This window comes from Taudactylus pleione, unplaced genomic scaffold, assembly GCF_031769625.1.
Source record: "Taudactylus pleione unplaced genomic scaffold, aTauple2 ptg000111l, whole genome shotgun sequence".
Classification (NCBI taxonomy): domain Eukaryota; kingdom Metazoa; phylum Chordata; class Amphibia; order Anura; family Myobatrachidae; genus Taudactylus; species Taudactylus pleione.
This window is the reverse complement of record NW_028284513.1, coordinates 4,066,696-4,088,940: the sequence shown is the minus strand read 5'-3', so window position 1 is coordinate 4,088,940 and position 22,245 is coordinate 4,066,696.

The window sequence follows — 22,245 nt, the reverse complement described above, 5'->3', positions numbered from 1 at the left end:
ATATCCTTACCCATACCCACCACCTTTCTCTCCTGCTCAACCTACACAACCATCTTTTTCTTCATCTAACCCACAAAAGTGTTATAACTGCAACCAGCTAGGACATGTAAGTAAAAACTGTACGGCAAAAAGGGTAGGACCCCCAAACCAGGGAATACCTGGATATCCCCATAAAGGATATACACAGGCACCAGCTCCAATTGTGGCTGTTAATGCTTTATTGGAGAGTGGGAGCCAACGCTAGGAGTCGGGTCATACCTGTGGTCTACAGATAGACAGGTTGACGGGAAGTACTAGTGAAAAACCTGTAATGGTAATTGATGTAACTGATACCCAATCTCTGTTCTGCTTTCTTCCCTGTGTCCTAACACCCTGACTGTCAGTATCTTTTTGCTTTCACATAGGGGGAGGTGTACACTACACATGGACACGGGTGTCCCATGGGTTCATAGACTACCCCAGTATTTTCACCCAGGCCTTATACAACTGTTTACTATCTTTTCAACCTGCCAATGGATCTGTTCTGATACAATCTGTGGACAATTTATTGTTATGCCCTGTTTCATTCATACCATGTTTAAATGATACTAAACTGTTGTGCTTCATCTCTCACACACAGGACACAAGGTTGCTAAGGACAAATTGCAGCCATGGCAGGCTAAGGTCAAGTACTTGGGAAACTGTCCAAACCCAGGGGCTGAGACACTACCTAGAGCAGTAGCTATTAATAACAGGGATTAATTGTACAGAAGGTTGTATGCAGATATGGTATCCTCTAGAGTATAGGGAAACTCATTTCACAGGTGATGTCTTTAAAAACAAACATGTGTAAGTTGGTGGGTATTAATAATATCAAGATCACCCCAGACTGTCTCTTTTTTTCATCTGTCCCCCTTTGAAATGCTGTTTGGTAGACAACCTCATTTGATTATAAGTCCACAGGAAGATTCTAAAGGTAACACAGAGGTAACTGTAAAGTATCTTATATCAATGAGTAAGCAGTTAAAACAGCAGCAGCAGAAACTGAAATTGTTGTCACCTGATATGCCAGAAGCAAACTGTCATGATGTCAAATCTGGAGAATTTGTTATGATCCAAAATTTCTTACGCTCAGGTTGTCTGGTAGATCAGTGGTAAGGTCCGTATCGGGTGTTACTGAAGGTGGCTGAGAAAGATACCTGGGTCCATTCCACTCACTGTAGAAAGGTCAACCAACCAGTGGAGATAGAGGGCGGAGTCGATACAGATAACATGAACCTGTCGATTGCAAGCCTGTTCCAGGAGGGTTAAAAGGTGCGGTGAGATACCTGAGCTAAAGAAATGTGTAGATCAGTGCTTCCAGCAATGGAGTGGTCTGCTGTGGTCATCCTAGTTCTTTCTTCCAGAGTTTCTGTTGTGATGATCTGTTTGGGGATATCCAGTTTCTGTGACGGAGGACAGAGGATGGAGAGGGGAGCTGATAGTGATATCAATGAAGTGGAGTTGAGAGGAGGAGTACTATGCCAAATCAGGGGAGTGTCTGACCAATCCTAGTACCGTAATTGTTATGTTATTTGGGAGAATACTTCCAGAAATTATGACCCTTACACATGGTGAAATGCGTGGTATTCATAAAAACACACCATCACCATATCTTTACACACAGTATGAACACAGAGGCAAAAGAAATATGATACCTGGTGATGTGCATAAAGCCACTCAGTTAATTAGTGAGACAAAAGGCTTTCAAGTTTTAGTCTCATTGGATCCCACCAGGATTGCTCGGGGTACGCAAAATTTTAGATATATCCAAGATCTTGCTAAATTGATAGATAATATCACCGAGATGTATGATGACAATTTCAGGTATATAGGTAGGGAATTGCAAGCCTACAAGAAAGAACTGGTGCAACACAGACTAGTGCTGAATTATTTAACAGCTGTCACTGGAGGGTATTGTGTAACATTGGCCGCCCAATTTGGAGTGAAGTGTTGCACATATATTACTAATAACACCAGTGACCCCAAGGAGGTGATAGACCGGAAGAAGGATGAAATTCTGCAGCTAAAATGGGAATTTCGGAAGAACCATAATGCTTCAGTGGCTGAAGTAGAGGAGAAGGTAGAGGAATGGGTTTCATGGTTGAACTCAGTGAAATGGTTCTCAGGTTTAGGAGACTGGGTCCAGGAAATGATCGCAAGCATAGGTAAACTCCTGATCCTTAGACTGGTTGTCATCATAGTAATTGGCATATGTGTCAAGTGTGTTCCTATTATGTTGAAGTGTGGAAAATTTAAAAATAAGGTAAATCGCAAGAACGAAATTATGATGGTGGTCAGTAGTGACAATATGAACACTGAGGTAAAGGAAGAACTGCATTACAATCCTGAGTTAGAGTGTACTGTATGACAATGTAAACTGAATTCGTGTGGTTGTGCATACATATATTGTTTATGTTATTTTAAGTAATCTTAGATAATGCAGTCCAAATCCCCCCTTTTCCAAACTTCCTTTATAGGTAAGATGAGTTCCCACATGCTGCCAATGGTCCCTTGAGGATCTGCAGATGGCGTATAAGGGTTATTTTACCCTCCTGGAGATGCATTGTCTAAATGGTTCAAATGACCAAACCGTGTCATACCATATATAACATTAAATGGTATATTCTCATGCATGACTAAACAGATTCAGAACAGAGTATGATAGCATATTGTTTGCTATCAAAGGGTGGACTGTCGAAGCCGGATGATTGGCTGAGGCAGAATCTGTTTACAATCGGAATCTGCAAGACACCATTTTGTGACTGATCTCCCAGCGCCATTTTAAGTTACAACTCACGAGCTAGGTACAGATGGCAATGTTTTTGGTAATCCTTTTAGAAGCCATGACAGAAAAGTAATTAGAAAAGACAATACACCAGGAACGGTGGGTGTTTTTGCATGTAAATGGAGAGACCCCACATGTGGACAGGTGTAGCTGTGGCAATTGTAATATGGCCCAGACACTTGAATTTGACTGAATGAACAATGATAAGAAATCTGCTTGAAAAGAACTGACACAGGTATCCTAATTAGGCAGAAGAAAACTTTTAAACTCACTGTCAGACAGGATGGCACCGGCAATTGGCGGGGGATCTCCACCCTGTTTGAGAGTGAAGCTCACTGCCCATAACACATTGCATTGCAGTTTAAAAATGTTAGTTAAGGGATGATATATATATATATTAAATCCATCATAAATAGACTCACATGCATAAACACTGCACATTACACACAGTTGCGCTGTTAACATGTCGCACATTAGCGAATGCATAATACCTCGCATACGAACGCTGTTTATTAGCTTCATGCATATGCATCTGCCCCAAGTTAACTAACATCTTTTCCCAAACCCCTAATACTTACACACTGCACATTCACGTAAAAGGTTCCATAGCTTCAAAGTATAAGATTCAAGTTTCATCCATTTATTACTAATGCTGTGAAATAAAGGCTATTTGGTATCTAAGGTTTAATACATGATAAGTAAACCGTGTTTGGTGTTGTACTGATCTACACTTTCTCAACAGCTTCCCGGTATCATCGGTGTGAAGATCGCAACATGCATTCTCAATTTATGGACCGTAGAGATTAAAACACCAAAATGTACTTTGTAAAATTAAGAGCTTAGGTTTGCATGAGGTGGGAAAATGGAGACAAAAGGCTGTTGGAGGCTGGTCTGTGTCCATTTGAATCGACCTGTTAAATGCCCTGTAACAGAAGCACCGTGATGGAGAACCAATGGGATCGCAACAAACCTCTCTATTGTATAGTCTATTTCTGTAAGGGTATATATATGTGTGTTCTGACCCCAGTCTTCAGTCTTCATGCTGATGCTGTTGATGGAGGTTTCTTGTTGATACCGGAATCTGGTCCCAAAGCGCGTGCGTATGTATAACTGTACCTTGGGTCTGTATAATTTCTTTGCGCTAAATTGTATTTAGATCACAGAGTGTAACTATCTGTACTTTACTTGAATAATAACCTTTGTGCATTGGAACACATTTTCTCAAAGTCTGAAGGCATTTATTTACTGTATGACTGCGTACGCAAATAGCGTCAATTTTAGAAGGTATAGGCAGGTTTTTAGAAGGTATAGGCAGGAGTGTATAGAGGTTTAAATTCAGTATCCTTACCAGGGATCATATTTCTTTTGTCACGATGCTCATACTGAGTGTGTACATTTGGAGGTGGTGCAGTTCTATGGATACCAATCATGTCATCATGTGTAAGGGTCATAACCTCTGGGATCAATTTACCAATAAAACATAAACCTTCAGTATTCGGAGAGAGTCACTTGTACGCTTTCCTTCCACATATAAAATACACATCGTCTGGGAGTGTGTAAGGAATAGAATGCATCATTATCATCAAACACATTATTGTAATGAAGAATCCTGCCCCTTTTTCTTTCATTTGACTAGTACACATATCTGGTTAGATAACATCTGCATGGTAGCCTACTGATACTCTCCCAACCTTTACCTTGTTATAACTACGAGTGTACCTATACTGGAAGTATCTCCCACTTGCAATAATTTTGAGTACAAGTTCAGAATCAATAGGTTCATTATCAGCTGTGTGAGTAGGTCATTGTCTGATTGTTCCGGATCACTTCCCAATTTCCTGTTTTTTGGAAATTGGTGATATTTAAACACAACAAGGATCTATCTACCTGGTACTGGTAGAGCCTAAAACTAGGGGGGTCTAGATATATTAAATTTCTTATCCCCTGGTCTTCCCCCATGTAATTCAAGGACCTCAGAGCTCAGAGACATTTAATGGGAATGGTACAGTACTAATCCTACATTATGTTGTCCCTGAGGCACTTGAGTGCATACCCAACACTGCATCTGGTTTAAGACATTACTCACTAAGGAATGGTAATCTTCTAATGGATGCCCGCCCAAATACAGATTATTTTTGGACTGGCACCATTGGATGCACTCCTCATCAATTAAGGATCCACAGAACTCACAAACACAGTATTCCTCTGACAATAACCCCTCACACTGTCTCCAAGTTTCCTGGATCACAGATCTCTTAAAAATTACTGAGTTTGGTCAAATACTTCCCTGATTGGTTTAGCACTCCTTCTCCCAACTCCCTTCCATTGATATCACCACCAGCCTCTCTCTCCGTCCTCTGTCCTCCTTCACAGAAACAGGAAATCTCGAAACAAACAAGGATGATGAGAATTCTGGAAGAAAATAGGAATGCAAACCCAGCCCACCATTCCATTGCTGGAATAGTGGACTGCAAATTTCTCTAGCTCGCAATTGACAGGTCTGCGTTATCTGCCTTGACTCCGCCTTGTATCTCCACCAGTTGATTGACTTTTCTGCAGTGAGTGGAATGGACCCTGGTATCTCTCTCTGCCACTGTCAAGGATGTTGTACTTGTCAGCAACACTTGATATGGACCTTCCCACCGATCTGTTAGACAATCTGAATGTAAGAAATTTCTGATCATAACAAATTCTCCAGGTTCAACATAATGACTGTTTGTTTCTGGCATATCAGGTGACAACAATTTCAATTTCTGCTGCTGCTGTTTCAACTGTTTACTCATTGTTATAAGATACTTTACAGTTACCTCGTTGTTACTCTTCAAATCTTCCTGTGGACTTACAATAAGATGAGGTTGTCTCCCAAACAGTATCTCAAAGGGGGACAAATTTAGAGGGGTTCTAGGAGTTGTCCTGATGCTATGAAGGACTATCAGTAATGCTTTTGGCCATCCTAGTCCAGTTTCTGCCATGATCTTTCTAAGTTTATTCTTAATAGTACCGTTTACCCTCTCCACCTTGGCACTGGCTTGCAGTCGATAGGGGGTGTGACGTCTACTATTAATACCCATCAACTTACACATGTTCTGGAAGACATTACCAGTGAAATGAGTACCCCTATCACTTACTATGATTCTAGGGATACCGTAGCTGCATACAAATTCCTGAACAATCTTTTTAGCAGTAAACGCAGCAGTATTAGTGGCAGCTGGATATGCCTCTACCCAATTAGAAAACACATCGGTACAAACTAATACATACTTGAGATTCCTGCAGGGTGGTAATTGGATGAAGTCAACTTGTATTACCTGAAAAGGTCCGTCTGTCGGAGGGATGTGGGATGGCTCAGTTGGTATTGTTTTTCCAACGTGTTTCCTCAAGCAAGTCTAGCAGAACATTGCCCTCTTTTCAGCTTGGGAAGAGAAGCCCAGTGCACACCAATACGCTCTGACCAACTTGCACATACCTTGCTTTCCCAGGTGAGTCAGACCATGCACTGCTTCAGCCAAGCTTGGGTAGTATGCCTTGGGTGCCACTGGCTTACCTTGTCCATCTCTCCAGAGTCTGGAAGACTCTTGTCCACATCCCTTTGATCTCCAGACTGCCTTTTCCTGAATGGAACACAAATTTTGCATCTGCATTAATTTCTCCATATCAATTGTCTAAAAACACCATCATTTTATTTACTGGCATGTTAATTCTTAACCCTGCTGCCCATTTGATGACAGCTACTGCCTTTTGTAACTTAGCATACATAAGTATTATCACTGCAGGATTTATTAAACAGAAAAAAATGGAACAGAATAAAAATGGAATGATATACCATGAATGTACCATGAATGTATGTGTGTGAAGTGTACGTGCGTGTGTGTATGGTTTGGGGATATATGATATACTTTATGTTTATTTGAAGGAAAATGTTTCTTTTTTAAATTATTCACCTGCACTTGCGGCCCGACTTCTCGTCTATAGATAAATTGTGGAAAACAATCTATCAGAGAAAATAATTATTGGTGCATGTATGTGCGTGTGTGTGTGGGTGGGGTCTCATGGTAATGTAGCCATGACAGTATAAAGAGATTGATATACCTGCAAAACTCACCTTCAACCAGCGACTCACCTCTCTCCACCCTTTGTGCATCTTGAGGCACACATGGCAAGCACGTCACTGGATTTAACGTATTGCACTGTTTACCTGGCTGAAGAGACGTGTCTGGTTTGGGCAGAATTCAGCAAAGCAGACACAGCATGTGGTGTATAAACAATCATGTCATGACCTAATACTACATTCTCGCTTTTGTTTACCAGAAGAGTGGTTGCTGCTACACTTCTTAAACACGTTGGGAGTGATCTTGCCACAGTGTCCAATTGTGCACTGTAGTATGCTACAGGTCTGCTAGCATCACCATGTTTTTGTGAGGACACCTGCTGCACAGCCATCAGCTTCCGTATAATATAACTCAAAATGTTTTTCATAATCTGTCATTCCCAGGGCAGGAGCTCTTGTCAACTATCCTTAAGGTTAAGGAAAGCCTGCTCTGTTTCCTCAGTATGTGTGACGCGGTCGGGTTTTGAGGATGACACCAATTCCTGCAATGGTAATGCCAAAATAGGAAAAAAAAACTGGGATCCATAATCTGCAGTATCCACACATGCCCAAGAAGGTACGGATTTGCTGCTGGTTTTGCAGCAGTGTCATGGTCTGTATGGCCTGTATTCTGTCAGTGGTCAAGTGTCGTAGGTCCTGGGTTAGACAGTGTCTCAAGTATTTAACCTTAGTCTGACATGGCTGTGATTTGTCCTTTGTTACCTTGTGTCCTGTGTGTGAGAGATGAAGCAACAATAGTTTATTATCATTCAAACATGACATAAACGAATTAGAGTACAACACATATTCAGCAAACCTTCAAATCATAAACTGCAATATTATATGTAGTTTACAGGCACTCTAATACACAGAACAAACCACATGTTACCTTACTAAGAAGTGAATTCCTTTACTGCTGTATTGCAAGGATTTTTCAGAAGTACATACACATGCGCACATACAAAACTCCAGACAGAAAATTCTCATATGCAGCATGTACAAACTTATACATAGAGAACCTTCATATTTGGGTTTGCTGTGATTAATTATGAATGCATAAGTTTCACTGCAGATTGCCTAGACTTTCAAGGAGATCAAGAAAAAATTAACACATATAGTAGCTATTCTGGCCTCAGTTCTCAATCTCAATATTTACTGTAAACAAAGACACCTGATTTTTTTTCCCAGAGGTGCAATGACTAAGGCTTGTACACACTTAGAATTCCTAGAGGTGATTTAAAATACATTTTCTTTATTTTCAGTTCCATTTTTCTTTATAGTTACTTGTTATGATTTTTATAATTTTTTTTGCATTGGCTGTACCGTCGTCTGCAGCCGCATAGGGCGGCAGAGGCGAGCATGCGCTAATAGCAATACCTTGGGCAATGCTACCTTGCGGTGCATGCACGCTCCCTGGTGTTGTCTGCGCAATGCTGTTTTGCGTTGCATGCACTCTCTTTTGCGTCATGCTCGTGGTGCTACTTAGCGGCACGAGCATGCCACTGAACCACGTATTCTCGTCATGCTGCCACAATTTTAAACAATCATTATACTTTACTTGTTTCTTTAGAGATTTCACCACACAGATGCTATCTCTAACATTGTTCAATATTTCCACATCAAAACTGCCAATTTTAGGAAAAGGTTTCACACACTTCCTCGTCATCTTAACCCATACATCACAGTGCGTAGTTGCATACGCACCATACTTTGGCCCTCATTCAGAGCCGGACGCTCTGAGCAGAGCGCTCGCTCTGAATGAGGGCCGTCCTCCATAAAAATGGAGCGTCCTCCTGGACGCTCGTATAGCTGTGGGTCACCACCCACAGCCTATACGAGCGTGCAGGTTGATGGTCGCGATGGTCTTGACCATCGCGACCATCGCCACTGCGAGCCGGAGCCTGCGGTTGAGTTTCTCAACCGCAAGGCCCGGAGTGATTTTGGCTCTATCAGAGCCAAAATTACTCCCACTGACATCACTAGTGATGTCAGTGGGCCGGCTTCTGACGGTAGGCGTTCCCTTGGGAATGCCCCCGTCTGGGAGGCACGCCCCCGGCATGCCCACCAAAGGGGGCGTGCTGTCAATCAACATCAACAGCACGCCCCCTTTGATCAGACACAACGAGCGAAGGAAAGTCCTTCGCTCGTCGCATCTCGCGCATGCGCACGACGGAGCTCCCTCCGTCGTGCGCATGCTCAGTGCAAACCATCGACCCACTTGCGAGCGGACAGCCGCTCGCGAGTGGGTCTGAATCAGGCCCTTTGTATGCATTATATGCCGTGCAGAACCTGTCGGTCCTTCCAAAAGCAGCGCAGCATCTAACATTTCCACTGTTTGTTTATCACCCATCTGGGCCAAAATTCTGAACTTTTCAATAGAGATTTAGACCAGTGGACGAATTCACAGGCTGCGTCCACTCACCTTCACCTGCTATGTACAACCAACTCGCTAATCATTACAGTCAACCTACACAACGAGTAGCAGAATGCCACCTATACAATATCCTGCCTTCCGGATAGGGAACACACAGTACCCCTAACCAATGGGAACACACAGTACCCCTAACCAAATCCCTTTTCGAGTACTTTTCACTGCTAGGATTTAAAAGTTCCAATAACCCTTACCCTTTTCAGTGATTTCATCCATCACAACTCAGTTCACAATCACAGTCTGCCCCAACCATGCGGTTCAATCGCAATGCCCAAAGAACCTAACTGATAAATGGAATTTGCGATCACACTGAGAGCCATTTTTATCTCTATGGAACACACAGTACCCCTAGTAATAGGCAACACACAGTACCCCTATTCTGCTATACACCTGCTATGTGTACCCTAGGAAACACACAGTAACCTAGCTCTAGGGAACACACAGTACCCTTAGTAATAGGGAACACACAATACCCCTATTCTCATCACAAATATACGTCTATCATACACCTTTTCTGCGCAGAAAAGAAATCAAACTTTTTCTCAGATATGGCAGTATGATTAAGAGACTTTAAACAATGTAATCGCTATCTGTATGACAATATTATCAGAACGATTGATTGAAACTCGTGGCAGCAATACAGGAAACACATATACGCTATTGTGCAACTCGCACTCTAGTGCCAAGACAGACAATTAAAGAAACAAACTTTTCTCTCCTGCCCCAGGTCCTAGTCAGCGTTCCTTGAAATCACATAACAATGAATATCGGTTTCACAACACCAGATGGTGCAGGTTTCGAACACAGTGCATTCTTTCCTGCATATGGCGCCTTATTCCACCTTTTGTTGCAAAATCGAGATCCGTATGTTATTGTGCGACCTCTTGGTAGCGTGACCTCCAAAACTATGAGCCCCCAACTATAAATACCCCTATATTGCTAGAGAGAAATAATCGCTGTCCAGACAATAACTGTGGTTCCAAAGCACAAAAATTCTTATTGCATTCAAAAAGAAAGGTACAAGCTTTGATCTACCACAATTAGCGCAAAGACAATTAAATACAAAAGGTACAGCCAATACATACGCAAGCGCTCTGAACCCAGATTCCCGACATAAAACGTGAAGCCTCTGTCATAAGAAAGAAAAGAAAATGACTGACTACAGGACTGAGAGAGCTTGAATATATAGTGGACAACACAATAGGAACGAGCTGGCATAATTTCATTGGTTCATGTTCTTGTCATTCTTGTACGATGCAGGTCATAGGACAGTTCATATGGTGACAACAGGGATATGGTCCATCCCTCCAGATGAGATAACACTACATACAAAGTACATATTCTAACCAATAGTTCCCTATAATCCATAACCACCGAACGCAAGATGCGACTCTTTCGCCGATAGATTCAGATATCTGGAATTAAACAGGGTGTCAGTATGATACCAAACATGACATGTCTACTAAGTTCTATACCTTACATATCATATATGTACATTTTACACCATAATGATTAGCTGACAAAATCTCTAATATTACGCTCAATGCTAGAGTACCTTTTATATGTATGCTTGCATAAATGAATGTGAGATATTTACAGGAATTCATCAGTGTGCATTATACATCTGAATGCAGCGCAAACGTGCCCTGCGTGTATGTGTCGTGTATCATGCAAATATGTGCTGTATGTATTTTATTCGTTAATGTGTGTCTGAATATGTGTCATGGATTAATATATATATATATATATATATTAATCCATGACACATGGATTATATATGTTCTTATAGATGCCATGAATGCCGATTTTTTTGGGTGCTCTGGCACTTTATATATAGTACTCCACTGATAATTGAATTAAGTTTTTGTGGTGTTTTTTTGATTGTTGTCTTTTTATATTGTTTTGTTTTAATCTGTTTTTGTAGATGGGGGAATAAGGAATTCTTGTTACATTTGTAACGATAGCTGTGATATGGATATTTTATACCTTTAATATCCATTTAAGAAAGTGTTTTGATATATTCATTATTGTGTTTGTATGACTTTTCTTAATCAAGGGTTCTGACAGCAGCCGGACTACTTTTATTGCCTACCTCGATTGATATGGAATCCTTTTTTGTTTTTTTCAATGTCTTATTGTGAGTTATAAGCTTTTGAGCAAATTGATTTAGTAAGGATTACTGTCCTTGAATGAATATGCTTTCTGTCTATTCATTTAATCTTTAGTGTCTGGTATTTGGAGATTTGGGTGACGCTGCAGACTTTTGTTTACTGTCTGTTGCCATGCCACCCTATGCAATGCGCTCCGTACCCGATGGGAAGTGATGCTACTTCCGGGTAACGCCTCTGAGCGGTGGAACGCACGCGATGGAACGCACGCGCTTTGTGGGCAGCGTTAGCACCACGAGGATGGCATTTAAGAGCTCGGCTGGTGTCAGGTAAGTATGATCTGCCTGTTGGGGAACTGTACCTGGTATCCGTTATATTTGAGGCATGACTGCTTGAGAAAGGTCCGTGTGGTGGACCGAAACGTCGCTTTGTATGTAAGCCCTCTCTATTAAATACTGCATATTACTGGTGAGTGCCATTCTTTAAAAACATATGAATTGCTGGAGAACCTGGGAGTACGGTAATACAGCTGATGTGCACCCCTTTGATGAGTATGGACTTTAATTGATGAGAGTGCTGGACTTTGGATATGAATATTATTGACGCTCTGTGCGATCTTTTCAGCACCCATCCTGGATTTGAATATATGTGATTGAGTACATTTTTTCCCCAATGACTTTGGATCTGCTTATAAAAAAATCCTTGTGATTTAAAAAAACTACCAAAAAAACTACCGATAAGGACTGAAATGATTCTGTCGCTTTTTAATAATAAGTTGTTTTATTTTTTCAGTGGAGTACTATAGATTTTTTTAGCACTCTGTGTCACATTATAGTGGGTAATTATGGCAGCTGTGTTTATGGGAGTGCCTTAGGTGTTTTCTACTGATTGGTTATCATTGTCATTATATGTCCTATGTATTTGTTTGTATGTAACAGGTATTTCAAACTTTAGATTGGACATATTTGGTGGTGATGTCTCAAGAGAAATCCATTGCGCTAGATGAGGCCTATTAGCAGAAGCTGAGCATTATTTATATTCATTGACCGATGAGGACGCAGAGAAGGTTCTGTTCGATAAAGATGAATTTAGTAGCTTACCCGCTGAGAAACCAATTGATCTCTACTATAAATTGCTACGTATGAGGAAACGTGAAGTCGATTTAACTTTACACGGCCAGTTCTTATCAGAATATTTTAGATCTAAAAAAATCCCTCGTGGTTTTAGGGTAAATAATATTCCAACTATTGGGCGAAATAATCCCAAATTCTGTGTGAAATGGTGTGGAGTCCTCAATAAGTGTGCACTTGACTTGATATTGTTGGTAATTGAAGAGGTGGGTTCTGAACTAAACCAGATTAAAACTGATCTGGCACAGTTTGATCAATGTAGTTCACAGCGTTTATATAGTGATAAAACTGAAAACTGGAGCTCTAAATTACAGGCTCAGATTGACACGTATAAAACAGACCTTATTGCGTTTAAGAGGAAAAAATTACATACGGTCAATAATGACTATAAAAACCATCAAGTCTATAGATGGCTAACTGATAATACTGGTCGTAGACCATATCATAGAGCCCAGAGAATAAGGCGTACGGGAACATTGGATACGGTGGATTCCGCCTCCTCTGCAACCGCTTCAGATACTGACCATTCTGACACCCTCCCGCCTAGTGGTTTTTTAGGCCACGGAGCGGAGGTAGACGACGGGGTGGGTACCCCAAAAGAAGGAGGCCACACCCGAGGAGGGGTAACCATAAGGAGGAGAGGTCGCAGGAGGCGGATATGAATCTTATTTTTAATCTTTCTGATTACGCTCTATCCAATGCTGAGACATCATTGTTATCCTTAGGCTTAAGTTTCGTCCCAACTCTACATCATGATCCGTTTGAATTTCAGGTGGATCATTTTAGATTTGGCAGGAAACTTCGTCTGAGAGAGTTCTTTAATGAACACATAATTGGTGATAAGTTGGATCAAACTTTGTTTAAGAAACCTGGCAGCTTTGACCCCCAATCCACAAATCCGTCTATTAAGACGTTTTTGAGGATAACGGAGAAAGAGGTATTGGATGATAATAAACATACTACTTATGATAACCTTAACAGAGAGCAGTGGATTGCTTTAAAATCTCTAATCAATAACAGGGATTTGGTAATACGCCCTGCTGACAAGGGTGGGGCAGTGGTACTAATGAACTGGGTAGATTATGATAGAGAAATCCAGCGCCAGCTAGCTGATACTGACACATATGCTCCCTGCGTAGGTAATCCTATGCAAATGATTAAAAGGAGAGTGGATGGTATTATACAGCGAGCAGTACAACATGGCTGGCTCAATGATACAGTCAGTAATTTTTTGACAGTAGAACATCCCAAATGCCCCATACTATACGCCCTGCCAAAAGTCCATAAGACCTTACAAAATCCCCCTGGGCATCCGATAATATCGGCTGAGGGTTCTATACTCCAACCGATAGCCCAATTTCTAGATAGCTTTTTACAGCCAATAGTACAACTAACTCCGAGCTATCTGAAAGATACAGGTGATTTTCTATGTAAACTTAAGGATATTGAGGGTATTGGTGAGGGCACTTGGCTAGCCACACTAGATGTCACCTCCTTGTATACTGTCATACCACATGATGAGGGAGTGATGGCAGTGCGAGAAGCATTATGTGGGTATGGACAGATAAGACCACCTGTGGAATTCCTTGTGGAATTATTGGAGGTGGTTTTGGCGGAAAACCACTTCTTATATGGTGGTAAGTTTTACAAACAATGCGCAGGAACTGTGATGAGTAGTAATTTGGCGCCTGCCTACGCAAATCTATATATGTACAGATATGAATGCAGTAATATCTTGCCTAGGCTTGGTGATGTGATTCTACAATACAGCCGCTTTATCGACGATGTGTTCATAGTATGGGGTGACACAGAGGAGAATTTTTGGGGGATGGTAGATACGTTGAACGCACTACCAAGCCCGATAAAATTTACTGCTAGAATTAGCAAAGACTGTATCGATTTTCTGGATGTGACGGTCTACAAGAAAAATTCTAAGTTATACACAACTCTTTTCAGGAAAGATACGGACCGAAATACGCTATTATATGCAACAAGCCAGCATCCACCTAGACTCAAGGAGAGTCTGCCCATCTCCCAGTTCCTAAGAGTCTTGCGCCTCAATACAGAAGTTGAGGTGGCCGAGAAACAGATCCTTGAGATGAAAGCCCGCTTTTTGGAACGTGGATATGCAAGATCTATTATTGAGAGATGCCTCATTAAAGCACGAACTAAGTTTACCACTAAACTACCAGTGGAAGAGCACTCTCGTCCTATAAGGATGATTCACTCCAGTAGATATGACAGAAAATCCAGCATAATAAATAAATAATTTAAAAAGCATTGGCCACTTTTGGCAACAGACCCGGTGTTGAAGAGAGGCTTACAACAGCCACCGATTATGGCTTACAGGCGTGGTCCCAACTTGAAACAACTCCTTATGCGTCCTTTGTGTCAACCGAATGATTTACAAGGTGGCAATTGGCTCAAGTCAACTAGGAAAGGGTGTTTCAAATGCCCGAACTGTGTGACATGCCGTTCATTGGTGGCGGGTTCAACATTTCCGCATCCCCATAGTGGCAAACCGATAAATATTCGACATAACCTCTACTGCACCTTGGATCATGTTATTTATATGATTATTTGCCCGTGTGGATTGGTATACGTGGGTCTCACAAAGAGGAATTTTAGAGAACATATGGCAAATCATAGGAGCTCAATACGTGCAGCTTTGGCCACAGGCGTATCTGATAAGCCGGTGGCTAGGCACTGGCAACAAAATAGTCACCCACTATCATCACTCAGATGTAGACTCATTGACTGGGTTCCACCACACCCAAGAGGGGGTGACCGTGAACTACTGCTACACAAGCTTGAAGCACGATGGATATACAAGCTGGATACGATCTCACCCAGAGGTCTGAATGAGCATAGTGCACTTGGAGCCTACTTATCAAGATAAATTGATGTGATACATTATGTTCTTATAGATGCCATGAATGCCGATTTTTTTGGGTGCTCTGGCACTTTATATATAGTACTCCACTGATTATTGAATTAAGTTTTTGTGGTGTTTTTTTGATTGTTGTCTTTTTATATTGTTTTGTTTTAATCTGTTTTTGTAGATGGGGGAATAAGGAATTCTTGTTATATTTGTAACGATAGCTGTGATATGGATATTTTATACCTTTAATATCCATTTAAGAAAGTGTTTTGATATATTCATTAATGTGTTTGTATGACTTTTCTTAATCAAGGGTTCTGACAGCAGCCGGACTACTTTTATTGCCTACCTCGATTGATATGGAATCCTTTTTTGGTTTTTTCAATGTCTTATTGTGAGTTATAAGCTTTTGAGCAAATTGATTTAGTAAGGATTACTGTCCTTGAATGAATATGCTTTTTGTCTATTCATTTAATCTTTAGTGTCTGGTATTTGGAGATTTGGGTGACGCTGCAGACTTTTGTTTACTGTCTGTTGCCATGCCACCCTATGCAATGCGCTCCGTACCCGATGGGAAGTGATGCTACTTCCGGGTAATGCCTCTGAGCGGTGGAACGCACGCGATGGAACGCACGCGCTTTGTGGGCAGCGTTAGCACCACGAGGATGGCATTTAAGAGCTCGGCTGGTGTCAGGTAAGTATGATCTGCCTGTTGGGGAACTGTACCTGGTATCTGTTATATTTGAGGCATGACTGCTTGAGAAAGGTCCGTGTGGTGGACCGAAATGTCGCTTTGTATGTAAGCCCTCTCTATTAAATACTGCATATTACTGTTGAGTGCCGTCCTTTAAAAACATATATATATTAGGGGTGAGCGGGTTCGGATTTCTGAAATCCGAACCCCCCCGAGCCCCCCCGATCCGAGTCCGATCCGAGTCAGGCTCGACTCTTCCCGCCTGACTCGGATCTGAAATCGAGGCAAAACGTCATCATCCCGCCTTCCGAGTCTCGCGGGTTTTGGATCCTATATAAGGTACCCGCGTCGGCGCCATTTTCTCACTCGGCTGTGGACAGTGAAGAGGGAGGGTGGGAGTTAGGGCTGTGTAGTGTAGTGTAGTGTAGTGTAGTGTAGTGCTGCTGTTGTCCACTACTTCAAAGTCCATAGGGGCTGGCTGTGTTGTGCTGTGCTGCTGTTGTTAATAGGGGCTGTGTCCACTACTTCAAAGTCCATAGGGGCTGGCTGGACTGTGTTGTGCAGTCAGTTCTCCATAGGGGCTGTGTCCACTCCAAAGTCCTGTGCAGTGTCCCAGTCCTAAAGGAGTGCTGTAGTGTTGTCCAGGGGGTGCTCTGTCCATCAGGGGTGCTCCCCCCAAGTGCTAAAAAAATAATATATTTTCTGTGTTTGTGAATTGTGTGCGCAGTAGCCGCACGTGCATCAACAAAGTAGTGCCAAGCGTGCGCCTGTGTCATAAGTAAAGGGCCGGCTGGCTTGACCGTTAAAGGGTGCTGTAACCCCCGAAAGTACACTCCAGTCCAAACCAAAAAAAAATTATTTTCTGTGTTTGTGAATTGTGTGCGCAGTAGCCGCACGTGCATCAACAAAGTAGTGCCAAGCGTGCGCCTGTGTCATAAGTAAAGGGCCGGCTGGCTTGACCGTTAAGGGTGCTGTAACCCCCGAAAGTACACTCCAGTCCAAACCAAAAAAAAAATTATTTTCTGTGTTTGTGAATTGTGTGCGCAGTAGCCGCACGTGCATCAACAAAGTAGTGCCAAGCGTGCGCCTGTGTCATAAGTAAAGGGCCGACTGGCTTGACCGTTAAGGGTGCTGTAACCCCCGAAAGTACACTCCAGTCCAAACCAAAAAAAAAATTATTTTCTGTGTTTGTGAATTGTGTGCGCAGTAGCCGCACGTGCATCAACAAAGTAGTGCCAAGCGTGCACCTGTGTCATAAGTAAAGGGCCGGCTGGCTTGACCGTTAAGGGTGCTGTAACCCCCGAAAGTACACTCCAGTCCAAACCAAAAAAAAAATTATTTTCTGTGTTTGTGAATTGTGTGCGCAGTAGCCGCACGTGCATCAACAAAGTAGTGCCAAGCGTGCGCCTGTGTCATAAGTAAAGGGCCGGCTGGCTTGACTGTTAAGGGTGCTGTAACCCCCGAAAGTACACTCCAGTCCAAACCAAAAAAAAATTATTTTCTGTGTTTGTGAATTGTGTGCGCAGTAGCCGCACGTGCATCAACAAAGTAGTGCCAAGCGTGCGCCTGTGTCATAAGTAAAGGGCCGGCTGGCTTGACCGTTAAGGGTGCTGTAACCCCCGAAAGTACACTCCAGTCCAAACCAAAAAAAAAATTATTTTCTGTGTTTGTGAATTGTGTGCGCAGTAGCCGCACGTGCATCAACAAAGTAGTGCCAAGCGTGCGCCTGTGTCATAAGTAAAGGGCCGGCTGGCTTGACCGTTAAGGGTGCTGTAACCCCCGAAAGTACACTCCAGTCCAAACCAAAAAAAAAATTATTTTCTGTGTTTGTGAATTGTGTGCGCAGTAGCCGCACGTGCATCAACAAAGTAGTGCCAAGCGTGCGCCTGTGTCATAAGTAAAGGGCCGGCTGGCTTGACCGTTAAAGGGTGCTGTAACCCCCAAAGTACACTCCAGTCCAAACCAAAAAAAAAATTATTTTCTGTGTTTGTGAATTGTGTGCGCAGTAGCCGCACGTGCATCAACAAAGTAGTGCCAAGCGTGCGCCTGTGTCATAAGTAAAGGGCCGGCTGGCTTGACCGTTAAAGGGTGCTGTAACCCCCGAAAGTACACTCCAGTCCAAACCAAAAAAAAATTATTTTCTGTGTTTGTGAATTGTGTGCGCAGTAGCCGCACGTGCATCAACAAAGTAGTGCCAAGCGTGCGCCTGTGTCATAAGTAAAGGGCCGGCTGGCTTGACCGTTAAGGGTGCTGTAACCCCCGAAAGTACACTCCAGTCCAAACCAAAAAAAAAATTATTTTCTGTGTTTGTGAATTGTGTGCGCAGTAGCCGCACGTGCATCAACAAAGTAGTGCCAAGCGTGCGCCTGTGTCATAAGTAAAGGGCCGGCTGGCGTGACCGTTAAAAAGTGCTGTAACCCCCGAAAGTACACTCCAGTCCAAACCAAAAAAAAATTATTTTCTGTGTTTGTGAATTGTGTGCGCAGTAGCCGCACGTGCATCAACAAAGTAGTGCCAAGCGTGCGCCTGTGTCATAAGTAAAGGGCCGGCTGGCTTGACCGTTAAGGGTGCTGTAACCCCCGAAAGTACACTCCAGTCCAAACCAAAAAAAAAATTATTTTCTGTGTTTGTGAATTGTGTGCGCAGTAGCCGCACGTGCATCAACAAAGTAGTGCCAAGCGTGCGCCTGTGTCATAAGTAAAGGGCCGGCTGGCTTGACCGTTAAAGGGTGCTGTAACCCCCAAAGTACACTCCAGTCCAAACCAAAAAAAAAATTATTTTCTGTGTTTGTGAATTGTGTGCGCAGTAGCCGCACGTGCATCAACAAAGTAGTGCCAAGCGTGCGCCTGTGTCATAAGTAAAGGGCCGGCTGGCTTGACCGTTAAGGGTGCTGTAACCCCCGAAAGTACACTCCAGTCCAAACCAAAAAAAAAATTATTTTCTGTGTTTGTGAATTGTGTGCGCAGTAGCCGCACGTGCATCAACAAAGTAGTGCCAAGCGTGCGCCTGTGTCATAAGTAAAGGGCCGGCTGGCTTGACCGTTAAAGGGTGCTGTAACCCCCAAAGTACACTCCAGTCCAAACCTAAAAAAAAATTATTTTCTGTGTTTGTGAATTGTGTGCGCAGTAGCCGCACGTGCATCAACAAAGTAGTGCCAAGCGTGCGCCTGTGTCATAAGTAAAGGGCCGGCTGGCTTGACCGTTAAAGGGTGCTGTAACCCCCGAAAGTACACTCCAGTCCAAACCAAAAAAAAATTATTTTCTGTGTTTGTGAATTGTGTGCGCAGTAGCCGCACGTGCATCAACAAAGTAGTGCCAAGCGTGCGCCTGTGTCATAAGTAAAGGGCCGGCTGGCTTGACCGTTAAGGGTGCTGTAACCCCCGAAAGTACACTCCAGTCCAAACCAAAAAAAAAAATATTTTCTGTGTTTGTGAATTGTGTGCGCAGTAGCCGCACGTGCATCAACAAAGTAGTGCCAAGCGTGCGCCTGTGTCATAAGTAAAGGGCCGGCTGGCTTGACCGTTAAAGGGTGCTGTAACCCCCGAAAGTACACTCCAGTCCAAACCAAAAAAAAATTATTTTCTGTGTTTGTGAATTGTGTGCGCAGTAGCCGCACGTGCATCAACAAAGTAGTGCCAAGCGTGCGCCTGTGTCATAAGTAAAGGGCCGGCTGGCTTGACCGTTAAGGGTGCTGTAACCCCCGAAAGTACACTCCAGTCCAAACCAAAAAAAAAATTATTTTCTGTGTTTGTGAATTGTGTGCGCAGTAGCCGCACGTGCATCAACAAAGTAGTGCCAAGCGTGCGCCTGTATCATAAGTAAAGGGCCGGCTGGCTTGACCGTTAAAGGGTGCTGTAACCCCCAAAGTACACTCCAGTCCAAACCAAAAAAAAAATTATTTTCTGTGTTTGTGAATTGTGTGCGCAGTAGCCGCACGTGCATCAACAAAGTAGTGCCAAGCGTGCGCCTGTGTCATAAGTAAAGGGCCGGCTGGCTTGACCGTTAAGGGTGCTGTAACCCCCGAAAGTACACTCCAGTCCAAACCAAAAAAAAAATTATTTTCTGTGTTTGTGAATTGTGTGCGCAGTAGCCGCACGTGCATCAACAAAGTAGTGCCAAGCGTGCGCCTGTGTCATAAGTAAAGGGCCGGCTGGCTTGACCGTTAAAGGGTGCTGTAACCCCCAAAGTACACTCCAGTCCAAACCTAAAAAAAAATTATTTTCTGTGTTTGTGAATTGTGTGCGCAGTAGCCGCACGTGCATCAACAAAGTAGTGCCAAGCGTGCGCCTGTGTCATAAGTAAAGGGCCGGCTGGCTTGACCGTTAAAGGGTGCTGTAACCCCCGAAAGTACACTCCAGTCCAAACCAAAAAAAAATTATTTTCTGTGTTTGTGAATTGTGTGCGCAGTAGCCGCACGTGCATCAACAAAGTAGTGCCAAGCGTGCGCCTGTGTCATAAGTAAAGGGCCGGCTGGCTTGACCGTTAAAGGGTGCTGTAACCCCCGAAAGTACACTCCAGTCCAAACCAAAAAAAAATTATTTTCTGTGTTTGTGAATTGTGTGCGCAGTAGCCGCACGTGCATCAACAAAGTAGTGCCAAGCGTGCGCCTGTGTCATAAGTAAAGGGCCGGCTGGCTTGACCGTTAAGGGTGCTGTAACCCCCGAAAGTACACTCCAGTCCAAACCAAAAAAAAAATTATTTTCTGTGTTTGTGAATTGTGTGCGCAGTAGCCGCACGTGCATCAACAAAGTAGTGCCAAGCGTGCGCCTGTATCATAAGTAAAGGGCCGGCTGGCTTGACCGTTAAAGGGTGCTGTAACCCCCAAAGTACACTCCAGTCCAAACCAAAAAAAAAATTATTTTCTGTGTTTGTGAATTGTGTGCGCAGTAGCCGCACGTGCATCAACAAAGTAGTGCCAAGCGTGCGCCTGTGTCATAAGTAAAGGGCCGGCTGGCTTGACCGTTAAGGGTGCTGTAACCCCCGAAAGTACACTCCAGTCCAAACCAAAAAAAAAATTATTTTCTGTGTTTGTGAATTGTGTGCGCAGTAGCCGCACGTGCATCAACAAAGTAGTGCCAAGCGTGCGCCTGTGTCATAAGTAAAGGGCCGGCTGGCTTGACCGTTAAAGGGTGCTGTAACCCCCAAAGTACACTCCAGTCCAAACCTAAAAAAAAATTATTTTCTGTGTTTGTGAATTGTGTGCGCAGTAGCCGCACGTGCATCAACAAAGTAGTGCCAAGCGTGCGCCTGTGTCATAAGTAAAGGGCCGGCTGGCTTGACCGTTAAAGGGTGCTGTAACCCCCGAAAGTACACTCCAGTCCAAACCAAAAAAAAATTATTTTCTGTGTTTGTGAATTGTGTGCGCAGTAGCCGCACGTGCATCAACAAAGTAGTGCCAAGCGTGCGCCTGTGTCATAAGTAAAGGGCCGGCTGGCTTGACCGTTAAGGGTGCTGTAACCCCCGAAAGTACACTCCAGTCCAAACCAAAAAAAAAATTATTTTCTGTGTTTGTGAATTGTGTGCGCAGTAGCCGCACGTGCATCAACAAAGTAGTGCCAAGCGTGCGCCTGTGTCATAAGTAAAGGGCCGGCTGGCTTGACCGTTAAAGGGTGCTGTAACCCCCAAAGTACACTCCAGTCCAAACCAAAAAAAAAATTATTTTCTGTGTTTGTGAATTGTGTGCGCAGTAGCCGCACGTGCATCAACAAAGTAGTGCCAAGCGTGCGCCTGTGTCATAAGTAAAGGGCCGGCTGGCTTGACCGTTAAGGGTGCTGTAACCCCCGAAAGTACACTCCAGTCCAAACCAAAAAAAAAATTATTTTCTGTGTTTGTGAATTGTGTGCGCAGTAGCCGCACGTGCATCAACAAAGTAGTGCCAAGCGTGCGCCTGTGTCATAAGTAAAGGGCCGGCTGGCTTGACCGTTAAAGGGTGCTGTAACCCCCAAAGTACACTCCAGTCCAAACCAAAAAAAAAATATTTTCTGTGTTTGTGAATTGTGTGCGCAGTAGCCGCACGTGCATCAACAAAGTAGTGCCAAGCGTGCGCCTGTGTCATAAGTAAAGGGCCGGCTGGCTTAACCGTTAAAGGGTGCTGTAACCCACAAAGTAC